Genomic DNA, 12,886 nt, shown 5'->3' with positions numbered 1-12,886 from the left:
ACGCAAAAAGTTTACAAAGAAGTCTCCAAACTCTTCTGATACTTCCTCAATTAATCCAACGTAAAGTTGGCCTTTGTAGACGCTGGCTACCAAATTTCCCACTTTAAAGTTTTCAGCCTCTTGATTTCGAGTATCTGACAATTCTAAAGTCGAAACCTTAACTGTGGTTAGCGAATCGTCATTAGATAACGGATAAACCATGATTTCATTTAACGATTTCGGAACGAATTTATGAAACCCTCGAGTTCCTTTTACTGTTATGGCTTTAGAAAACCTTTCTTTTAAAAGTTCCTTTTGTCGCTCAATTTCTTCGTTTTTAACATAGATGAACTTGATATTTTCGAAGTTTGATAGGCAGAAATTAAACATATCTGTTGGAGTCAAAATCTGTCCAGTCACTGGTCGCTGAAGACTGACTCTTGCTGTTTTACGCTTCACTGTTCCACCAATTCCGTCACAAGGTCCCTTGCCATGAGATGTGGCAAAAAAATGCCATTCAGCGTCCAAACCAAAATCTTGTTTGTGGCAACAGAGATTAGAAAAGTTGTATTTGTTTTTATACTGTCCAGCACATCCATCCGTAAAATAAATTAGCTTTCTAACATTAGGAACATGTGTTTTTATATTTGGAATTAGATAAGTTAAAAAACTGTGAACAGTATTGGTTGTATGTGTTCTGGTATCCAGGGGCGGCTCAAGGGCCGGGCAACCCGGGCAACCGCCCGGGGCGCAGGTTTGAGAGGGGCGCCGAAATTGAGTTGTGCGCCTTTTTGGTTTACCATGAATTGGATTGTTTATAAAAATTTTTAATGAAAGCGTAACGTAATTTGAAAAATATTTATCTAATTAGAAATACAAATCGTTTTCCCAACCAAAATGTCCAACATCGTCGATGAACGTTTTTTTGCGACTAATTTATTTTACAATAGTAAATAAACCATAAAATTACGGTGCATAGTTCTGACTGATGAAGCATTTTCCAGGTATTTTCATTATAAACCAGGGTATATAATATGAAGAAGAAAAAGTGGTCGGGCGATACTACAAAAATAGAAGTGTGCCAGAATTTCTAGCCCGGTGTACCTAGCAACAGGGGCGATACCACTGGGGCCTATCATAATAGTGCCCTACGCCAGCGTCCCAAAGCTCGGACAGCTGGCACCGTAGATCCCGGTGTTTTCCAAAAGGCCGGGAAACAGGACCACCGTGCCCTCATACGGAGGCCCGCCACCCCACAGCAGGCTACTCAATCCGCCAAGGTGGCCAGTTTGCACGGACCCTCTCCATTAGCCTGAGCCGAAGCTCAGTTTCCAGTGCGCCACCACCCTTATGGGTTACAACAGACGGACCCCAACTCCCCGGTAAAACCACCAATTATTGCACACTCTTACCCATTTAGGCCCACAAGAATAGAAGAAAGCCCAAAGTAATACAGTACTTCAATGAACTTGCTTGCTATTTCGTTGTCGTTTATCCATCTTTATGATAAATAAACTAGCAGACCATCTTCAAGAATTATATTTGTTTCTTAGGCTATTATGAAACTACATTTAATATTCTAAAATGCATTTAAATCGTTTTCGATGGCTAGATGTTTTAATAATATTGTTAAAGCAATTAATGTAAGGAATAAAAGAATTAAGTTTACTAAGAACAACCCGTGAGTTAAAACTAAAAATTTCCATTATTTTTATCTTAAACTCACGGGTTCTTTGTAAACTTAATTCTTTTATTTCACATACAGTTTGTCTTAATTTGATCGGACCAGGCGTTTTTCATAAAAACTATAGTTGCTAGAAATGTGAAATTATCAGGATAGACTCTCTCGGGGAGGACCATTTTCTTTTGAAATTTTCAGAAAAATCGTAAAATATTTCACCGTTTTGAAGTTTTTATTTTTTGAACGATAGGTGGAAAACGAAAAGTTTCAAACAACAAGTTGTAGAGCGTACTCGAAAACCTTCAATGAAATTGGTTTGGTCAAAAACGGACAATATTTCATTGAAATAATACGTCATGAAAAACAAACAAGTTGTTACTACCCAAAAAGGTTTACGTCTCATGAAGAAGAAAGAGAAACCTATCTAATTTGAAATGATCGTATGTTTGTAAAGATAAAAAAGGACTATTTTTTAAGCCAAATCATTTTAAATAATTTTTTAGAGAAAATACAATTTACATAGTAGAATTCCAGAATTCCCGCGTCTTATTTTAGATGAGGTTCAATAATTCCACCGTCCGCTGCAATACAAATCCGTGCGCGATGAAGCCTATTTTGAAATAACGCACGGACCATCTCGGGAGTTACGAGTTAAGCTTGTTTTCCACTTGCGCGCGTCATAATGTTATTTTCTTTAAGCGCGTAAAAACGTTTGAACGTTCAAAGCTGAAAATCGCGTCGTTGCGCGCGCTAGTGGAAAACAAGCTTTAAGCCCCATTTTCATGCTCGCTGGTAGCGGGTAAAAATCGACAAAATCCGCTTCCGCTACACACTTTTTCACTTTCCGCGTCGATCTGTTTCAAACAGATATTTTAGATTAATTTTCACGCTTGCGAGTGGCGGATGCGAATTTTGACGATTTTTATCCGCTACCAGCGAGCATGAAAATGGGCCTTTAGAACGCTGCGATGATTCTCTGTCGTAGATCTTCTTCGTTAGTGGCCTGCGTTTTATACACTTCCTCCTTGACGAATCCCCACAGGAAAAAGTCAGGCGGTGCGAAATCTGGGGACCTCGGAGGCCATCGTACTGGACCATTCTTGCCTATCCATCGCCCAGGGAACACGTTGTTAAGGTAAAGCACGACGTGTCTTTCTTGGTGGGCAGGGGCACCGTCATGCTGGAGCGAAAGGCGTGGGACGTTGACTAATGGCACATCTTCCAACTCATTTGCGACTTTATTTTGTAGAAAGGCCAGGTAGTCGACGTGGAAGAAAAATGGCCCAATAACGCGATTTCCCAGAAGACCAGCCCAGACGTTTAAACGGAATTGTACCTGATTGTGGTGAGGAAATCCCCAGTGCGGATTTTCATCACTCCACATGTGGTTATTTTGGCTATTTAACGGGCCGTCTCTCCCAAAGGAGCACTCGTCGGGCACAAGAATCAAACGGAGGAAATCTTCGTTTCCGTCGGCCATAGTACAAAACCAGTTACAGAAATTCAGCCGAAGTCGCTGATCACCATCGTAAAGTGCTAGGTGGAGCGTGGCACGAAATGGGTGATAGTTATGACGGTCAAAGACACTCCAAACGTAGTGCTTTGACTAGTCCAAATCAGAGCAGGCCATTCTAATGCTTGCTTGAGGGTAGGCGACAAAGTAGGCGATGACTGTGTCATGGCCAGGTCCGCGGAATCTGCGATTCACGTTGCCTTCGTTTTCAAAGTCACGGACAGCACGGAGAACAGTGTGCTGATTTGGATGACTGTCAGGATACAACATCTGAAATAATCGATTAAATTCACGTGCATTTCTTTGACAATCTCCGTAGTATAATTCGACCATCCTAAACCGCTGTTCACAGGTATAACGAGGCATCTTTTTATTTTACTGGAGTGCGTTCAGTGAATGATTTTCAAACGAAGCTGTGTCTCTTTAAATACTAAAATGGAGCCACACTTTAAGCGACAGAGTAGTGCAAAATGAAAAACACGTGGGAAATTCAGTTGGCATAAATTAGACGGTTTCGTGGACTTCTTTCAACATTCTTGCCCCAAATAAGACGCGTGAAATCTGGAATTCAACTATGTAAATTGTATTTTCTCTAAAAATTATTTAAAATGATTTGGCTAAAAAAACAGTCCCTTTTTTATCTTAACAAACATACGATCATTTCAAATTAAAAGTAACCCTTTTTGGTTAGTACCAACTGGTTTTTTTAATTGTCCGTTTTTGACCAAACCAATTTCATTAATGGTTTTCGAGTACGCTCTACAACTTGTTGATCGAAAATTTTCGTCTACCGCCTATCGTTCAAAAAACAAATTCAAAGCGGTGAAAAATTTATCGATTCTTCTAAAAATTCCAAAAGAAAAGCGTCCTCCGCGAGAGAGTATATCCTGATAATTTCACATTTCTAACAACTATAGTTTTTTGAGAAAAACGACTGGGCCGATCAAATTAGGACAACCTGTATATTAACCGTGATACTATTCAGTATGGACATAATAATTAATGTACTTAAGTTATACTATTCTTGCCACCTTACCTAGTGTTTCAAGCTCCATGTAAAATGACCATGTACCATAAAGAAGGTATTAAAATGTTTACAAAGTATTTAGAAAGTGATTAAAGGGATTATTTATTGTTATGAAAACGGTAAATTTATAACATGGACATGCTAATGTTTTTACGGGGGGGAGTAGTTTAATTTAGTCTCAAAATAAGAGGGGCGCCAAAAATCCCCCTTGCCCGGGTGAAAATATTTTCTTGAGCCGGCCCTGCTGGTATCTCTGATAATACAAAAATTTAAGTTCTCTGTTTTCGACTACCCTGAAGTAGATTACGAAGGGATGCACTGTCGCTTGAGAATTGTCCCAATGGAACCCTTGTGCTTCGTCTTGAATTACGAAGGAATAGTTCTCCGCAAAATCACCGAGAACAATTACGTCACCAGGTTTTAGAGTTTTTTTGAGGTTTTTAAGATAATTAGATTGCGACTTAGATGTGTAATGATGACGCGTTAGTTCAAGTAGTTTAATGGCCAAAGAGTCGAAAAAGTTTTCAACACTCTCGCTCAAGGTCATGAGCTTTGTGCTGTCAGTTGTCACCCATTGCATGAACTTTATATTTTCAAAATCTTCTAAAAGGTTCGTTAAATATTCATTTTCAAGTAGACCATTTTTCCCAGGACAGTCCTTGCACACCCTCATCATACAATTCCTGTTTTGAGTGTCACACACGGTGAGCGCCATGAAATCGATATCACATTTTAAAGGACAAGGAGACGGTAGAGCTGATATCATTAGCTTGACATTTTGGTGATAGGTGCAGACACACACTGAATGTGTACCTGACGAACCTGCTAATACACACCAAGGTGGTCGTAGATAACAAAATGACGAAAATCCTAACGTCAAATCATGCTCTTCCTTGAATTTGTTATAGAGCTCTCTCAGGTTCAGCAGTACAAGCCTCTTTTGATGATGTTCTTTTTGACCTGTCTCGTGGTTTCTAACTGACACACACTCCTTTTGTCCAGGTGTCATACGACTGTTATCGTCATTTTCGTAAAATTCAACGACCTTTGATTTAACGTCTTCTGTCAATATTAATCCCTTCGATTGTTTCTCTGGTAGCGAAAGAATTCCTTGACTAGATTTAAGATTCCTGCTTCGTTTGACCATGTATTCTGGTGCTCCAAATTCCTCCATTGTGCGTTGTATTCCAAATGGTGACAAGGTCAGGATCTGAAGCTTTTCGCCGTATGATGTCTTCGAGTTATTGAATTTCTCTCTCAGTTCGTTCAAAATATTATCATATAATCGATGTTCTTCGAGCTTTCTAAAAACATCGTCCGTAACCATATTATCGTCTGTTTCATCAAGAGAAATTTCCATTGACTCTTCTAATTTGCGTTTCATTGAATTGTTCACAGCGTTTAACTTAGTCCTGCTTAGAATTGTTTTTTGTCGAGATGACAAACCTTCTGTACAAAAGTTAAAAAATATATGTATTTATATATGTATACATATATAAATTCTTTCAAATTGAATATATTTCTTACTTCTTTTAACAGGAGATTCTCCCAAGTTTATTAGAGTTTCGTTAACTGCCACTAAAGCTATAGCTTTGTCGTCTTGCGTCGCATCTCCCGATGAACAAGGTTGACTAAATGAAAAAGAATCGCTTTCTTGTGATTCTTGTGCAGTGTGAACTTCTGAAACGTCCAACTGTATTTGGAGTTCATCCTTTACTTTTTTTCCAGCAGACATAAAACACTGGATGCACAACTTATTTCCAGCGATAACTTCAATTCCTCGTAACTTTAATTTTTTGAACAAATCCAATGAAATAGTTTTTATTCCACTCTTTTTTTCAGCGTCGTGAGTCCCAAAAGGATTCATACAGTTCTTTTGACTCGTTGAATACCTTTTCATAAAAAGTTCTTCATGGTGACGACATATGTTTCTTATTTTGGACATAGGTATAGCTGTTCGGCTGCTAAGAACTAATTTGTCATCCTCGGACAGATGGTTGTTGATACCAACTGTTTTCGAAAGTGTTTGCAAATGACATTTACTACTGTCTCTCCAAAACGAACAATTTCGATCCATTTCAGGGCTTTGTTCGAGAATATACAGTTAAATAAATTCTATTTCGCTACTCAATTATCGCTGTTAATATATTTAACTACTCAATTATAACTATTATATATTAAAAAGATATTAAAACATTTTTACGTTATTAAAAACGTAATCGATATGACTAAGAGCAATATTGGGTTTTCTTGAGATATCTAGCACATTTCCATTTTAGGGTGCAGTAAGATACGCTACAATAATATTGAACGCCAGACTATACTAAGGACAAGCAATTTAGTGATGTCTTCTGTCTACAGATAACATGCAAAACTAAAAATAATATGTAAATAACTCAACTTAATTTAAGAATTAGTGTATTTGATATTCTAAACTCAAAATTACCAAAATAATAATATTTTTAATTTATTTAGTAGGTCAACTAGTTTCGTGTATAAAATAGCATTTTCATTAATTTGAGGGGTAAATTTCAAAAATTAATATCTCGAAAACTACAAATACTACTTTGAGATTTTGAGTGATTATTATGTATTCGATAGTGGGAATTTTAAAAATGCTAAAATCGTTGACCTACGACTGAGGTGTCTGGGCAAGGTCAAAGGTCAAATTATTTAAAGGCCCAGAGTTTAATGACATTTACGTCAAATGACAACTCTGATTAAATATTCATATTAGGGTGCGCATTGTCTTTAAAATGAGGTATTACATGTGATTTTGCGATAATTATGTCTTAAGATATAGTAGAAAACATTTAGGGGGTCAAGGCGTACTTTTGAAAAAAACGCGTATGCTGTATCTCGTAAACGGCTGAACCGATCGTTATGAAACTGTCAAAATCGTTTTCCTAGGCCCAAAAAACCCTGTATACAAAATTTGGGCAAAATCGAAAGGGGTCGGGTGTTCTGTGGCAGGCGTTTTGTCATGGAATGACCTTGTATTATATTCAACTGACAAACTTGAACTGTAAAAAGGGTTTAAATGATATTCTGAATAAATTAAAATTGGTCGTTTCGTCTCAATTATTTTAATTATAATTAAAATTTTATACCGGGCGGGATAGAACTGGGATAACGTTTTTAACAAATAACTCTAAATTGCGGAGATATATCTTTAAGGGGCGTCTCGAGAAATTAATACCACTAGGGACAATTCTTCCGAGGAGAGGTATATTTTGGCTTGCCAACTTGTTTTTAATAATATTGAGATTTTATTATGGCAGGTGATAATAGATATCCGCTTTTGCCCTGCCTAATCACCCCCATTGTAAACCCATCGGCAGGTTCGCCTGAATAGCGATTCTCTTTGTGCCGACAGTTTGCACGATCTGTTATAGAGCGGTGTAATGGGGTATTAAAACAGCGATTCCGCTGCTTATTGAAAGACAGGGTGTTGCATTACAGCCCAGAGAAGGCTTGTAAAATTATATATGCGTGCATTGTTTTGCATAATAAATGCATCTAAAAAATTATAATTACGGTACGCATGATTGGCAATCATGCGTGCCGTAGTTATATTTTTTTATTCGTTCTTCTAAAAGTTTGAAATAAATGTTATCTTCCAATATTCTAAATGCCTAAATCTATCAATCGATACCAAACTTCGCATTTCTAGTTGAATATGTTAAGAATAGGGGTTATTCGATTTTTTAAATAGGTTTCAAATAATTATTTAAGTAGTAATGCTATGGTTTTCTTTTCACAGGCACCACTGAATATTCTATTCAAACGAGTGCTTGAGTTACTCAAATTTTACCAACCTGACTGCTTTATTCAAGCCTATAATCTATTAGATGAAGAGCCTTATTACCTCGTTGCAAAAGGAGTTGACGTGCTCTTAGTCCCCAACCTTCTCTACGAGGTTGTTGGGAGTTTAATACTTCGAAATATTCCACGGCAAAAATTACACCTTTTTATCTCTAAAGGAGATTATCTCTCATTTACCGTTTCTTACATGGTTCATCGAAATAAATCATTAGAACTATTTGAAAATATTAACTTGAGGTAAGTCCTGGCTCAGTTTATTAAACACTAAATCACTAAAAATTAAATAAATATACGTAGAAATATTTTGGTGATAAAAGTTTTTTTCCCGTAAGCGTAAAATGGAGTCTTTGCATAAAGCTAATGTTCATTTTTGAAGGAAGAAATGTTTTCACAACTGACGCTTTTTATGACAATAAATATACCAAAAATCCCTTAACGTTTATGGAGAAACCGAAACTATAACATGGACATTATAAACACCAGAATTATTATCATCTTTGGATAAGAGATAATTTACTACTGTAAAATTTAACTGCTGAAATAATTATATATATATATCAATTTAATTTAGTTTTAGAATCAGAAATTTAAATGCCTAAGGGAAGCAGGTTCTATCGAATATATTTCAAACATTTAATTTTACTTTTCTTAATTAAATCAATAAAAATAATTCGAATGCAAATGTAGTTTTGCTAATAACGTTATATTTTATTTTAATTTTTGAACAGAGTTCTCAGAATTTTTGAAGCGAGACCATTTGAATACAACTTTATTGCAACAAGATACATTGCTTACACCAAACATAAATGGGAATATCCACTACAACATGACAAGTCGCTTAAAATTTCAGACACGTACTTTACATTCATGTTGATCGTTACATTTCTCAGCGCAAGTGCAATGGTTTTGGGATTTGAAATACTTTTAAATTTCGCTATTAAAAAAGAAGAAAACTCTAAACTTCTTAAAAAGCAAATTCGTCGGTGAAATAAGCTTGCAGGTATTAAACAAATACCCATCGAGTCCTTAGTCTTTAAATGAAATCATTTATTTGATTTTCATTCCAGTTTAAATGACGCTGCAAATCTTTAAAAAAAATTATTGTTTTTGCCACGAACCGCAAAGATTCTAGAAAATTATTTAATCTATGGGTTTTAATTTTCAACCCCTAAGGTCACCTATTTCTACTTTTCGAAAACTTGGCGTCTGGCATTGCGTTTCAAGCCTAATAGATAATATTTGGGATACGGTTTCACTTACGTCGTTAGATAATGTATAAAAAATTAAAATTTAATACAAATGGAAAGTGGCAATCACGTGAAACTAAATCGAGATTTATAAATAAGCAATTTGCTTAGCTATAGCAATTGGGTAATGTTATGCTGTATTGCTGTTGTTATGAAGAAAATTAGTGTTTTGTAATATCTCTGTAAAATAACCAATGGAAATTGTCTTACTTTAGAGATTCTACTACTTTATTCACTAATAGAAACCATTTATTTGGGGAAATTGTGGTCACGCTTTTAAAAAGGATATTAAAAACCAACCTTTTTTTGTTAGAAATAACCGAAATGTTTGAAGAGGTCAAATAAAAGAATGAATCGTAAATAATTAGAACCATAGTTTAATATGATAAATGAAAATGATCCATAGAGGGTTATTTATAAATAATTATAATTATTAAAATTCAGAGAGTCATAGTCGCAACCTTAAAAACTTGTCGCATGTAATGGTTCGTTTTTCCCCTGTACAGTTGGTTTTAAAAAAATAGTGTTTTAAGATAACGTTTGTAACAGCAATGGCAGAATGTTATATTTGAATATTTAAAGAATATTTTTAGCTTTAGTTTAGTTAAAGTTTTACCGCTGCTGATTTTCAATGCACGTATGGCACGATTTTACATGTAGGGTATATTTAAACCATTGTTTTTATTTTTTTGGTATTTTAAATTTCAATAAACTTCGACTGAAAACGCATATTGAGAGTCAGCTTTGTAATCTAGTATACATAACGTACCTTGACTTTCAATGCCATCCATCATGTACCATATTTTTGCGATTTTCATGAATTAAGGTCGGTTGTCCATTTCTACATCAGAATTATGTTCACCATTAAAAAGCTCTGTGCTAAATTACTTGGTCTTATTTAATATCAACCGTTATAAGCATATACAAACAATCACTGCAATTTATATATACTATAGGAAAATTACCTTACACCCTAACTAGCGTACAAATTTGCCTATGATTAATTAAATGTTTTTCTAGTGTTTGGGTGAGTAGATATGAATTAAGAAAAGTATTGCAAGATCAAAAGGTACAGCAGTTACAATAACAAAATAACATATATTTTTACACATCACTTTTAATTATCTACTACAACCATATCGAGTCAACTTTTTAATAATCAGAGCTTTCTCTGATTCCGATTAGCAAAGGTTTATTTGGCTTAACTCTTATAAAAATGATCGACTGAAAATTAGCTAAACATAGGCGGTTTTTTGGATAATATGCACGAAAGTTTTTTAATTAATATTAAAGTTCGACCTTGCGCGGCAGAAGTTTTTTAATTAATATTAAAGTCAAGATTCTAGTTCTTCTTAAATATTAAACTTAACTTTAATGTTAATTAAAAAACTTCTGCCGTGCAAGGTCGACCATTTTTTATGAAAAGTGACGTGATATGTGGGCACAATTATATTCCATAACGTTGTAATAAATATTCGTATATTGTGCTATACTTAATCGAAAACATTGCTTACTTTAATTATACTTGTGAAATGCGATGTAATTGAACATATGTTATACTAAGCGTGGGTAAAAAGCATTTACCACCAAATCCTCCTATTGTAAGCCGGTTCTAAAACCACGTTTGCACGCTCATTTTCTCTAGTAGGGGGTAAAACACCTCAAAACCTGGACCAGCTACAGCTAAGTGTTAAAATAAACCTCAACACCAATAGCGGACAATTTCAAACTTTGCACATATCTGTTTGAAACATAATTGTAACATTCTCATTCTTAACAAGAGGCAACGAAATTAGGGATTAGATCTTTTGTTTTTCCTCTTTGGGCATATGAAAGAAGGGCTTAAAACGAAAAAAAAAACAAGTAAAAATGTTTAAGAAACAAAATAGTTATTAACTTTAGCTATGTGTATTTTCAATATAATACATGATCCAATATTCCATATTAATCTATCTCGAAATGAATAGTTATTTATCATTGCTTCTTTATAAAAAAAACATAATTAAATGGGTTAAAAACTACAATAATTATTTTTCACAATGGTAAAGCATAGCACAAATGAACCACAGATGATCTTTTTATTCAATCCTAACGAAAAAAAACTAAAATTTACAAGTCTCCAGTTCAATTATTCCTCCGTTTCCGAACGATGACGTATGGGGTTGAAATCTTGAGCAGCTCCGAAAGCGGTGTTCTTTTTGGAAAGGGAATACGTAATAACTGAATCACTCTTGTAGCGTTCCAAATAGCTTCGCCGTAAGACAATTGAACAATTAATGCACGGTGATCGTGAGAATAAAGAGGTATCAAATTCGACTCCAGGAAAATGGAATAATTATTTTACATTACTAAATAATCTGAACCCTGACCAAAATTTGAGAAAACTTGCAAAAATCTAGTAGGTCTGTTTTGTTTGAATTAAAATAAAAATTTTCGATTCATTTTTGTTTGGCTTTAATGATTTTTCTTACAGCGGTTGAAAAAGTTAATTCTTCGTATGAGTAATTTGTTATTTTTCATGAACTCATATCGGTATGAAAAATCATTCTTTTTGGACCAATTCCATTCTATTTGACCTTTTTGTAGTATGCTCTACAACTTTGTCTCCTTGTAAATAATACCAGGTGAAAAATCCATAGTTTCATAAAAGTAAAAAAACACAATTCTGATATTTTTGTTACGCTGACAGAATACGGATAAATGAAATAATGATGCCTAGATTTTACGCAGCTCGTTTAATTTTTCCACACATTTTCACGCTGTTGATTGAGTTTCAATGGATACGGACACTTTTAAGAGCTTTAAAGTTTTAATCTGGTATTCTTTCTATATCCAGATAACCAATGCTTTTGGTTAAAACCATTACTTGCTGAAAAGGTTAAGTTGCTATATCGTAGGTTACTAAACCAAAAAACGTCGGATCGTGTCTATCGAAATAGAATACCTTACATGATTAAGTTATTATAGTTCTGCCTTGTGTACATTTTACTATGTAATAATCAGCTAGGATATTACCCAAGGCACCACCTTAGGCAAAAATCAGCTAGCAACTTTTAATGCCTTTAACAGGTGGCCGGGTGACAATGCGTCTGAAGGTCGTGGCAAGTCTTTCATCCCTCGCAATCCAACAGCTCCCTACACTCACTATTACCGTTAGTCGACCGCCAAGTTCTCACTCCGTCAAGGGCGACAATGCCACTAGATATGGCTCTGATCATTCTCTTGGACACCGTAAATGAGGACATCGTACCTAGTAACCACCTATTTAGTGGCATAGTACCAAGTGAATTATTCTAGTGATATCGTACCTAGGGACATCCCGTAAGTGACATCCCCTTAATGAAATATCTTCAGGGAGATCACCTTAGTGATATCTTACATAGTAACATCAGTCTTAATTCACTAAGTGAAATATAGTCTTTTGACTTATTGAATACCATTTTGTAACACAGAATCTAGTGATAACCCCTTTTTGAGACCCTACCTATTGACAACTCTCGTTTTTAAATCATAAATAGATACATATTTCTTAATTTTGTCGTACGTTGCGACAATATTCTTAGGGATCACATATCTTGGGAATTATTCTATAATGACATAGTAATTTGTGACTC

Source organism: Leiobunum rupestre, chromosome 3 (genome assembly GCF_980474605.1).
Source record: "Leiobunum rupestre chromosome 3, qqLeiRupe1.1.hap1, whole genome shotgun sequence".
NCBI lineage: Eukaryota > Metazoa > Arthropoda > Arachnida > Opiliones > Sclerosomatidae > Leiobunum > Leiobunum rupestre.
The sequence above is the reverse complement of the archived record's forward strand: the minus strand, read 5'-3'. Positions refer to the sequence as shown.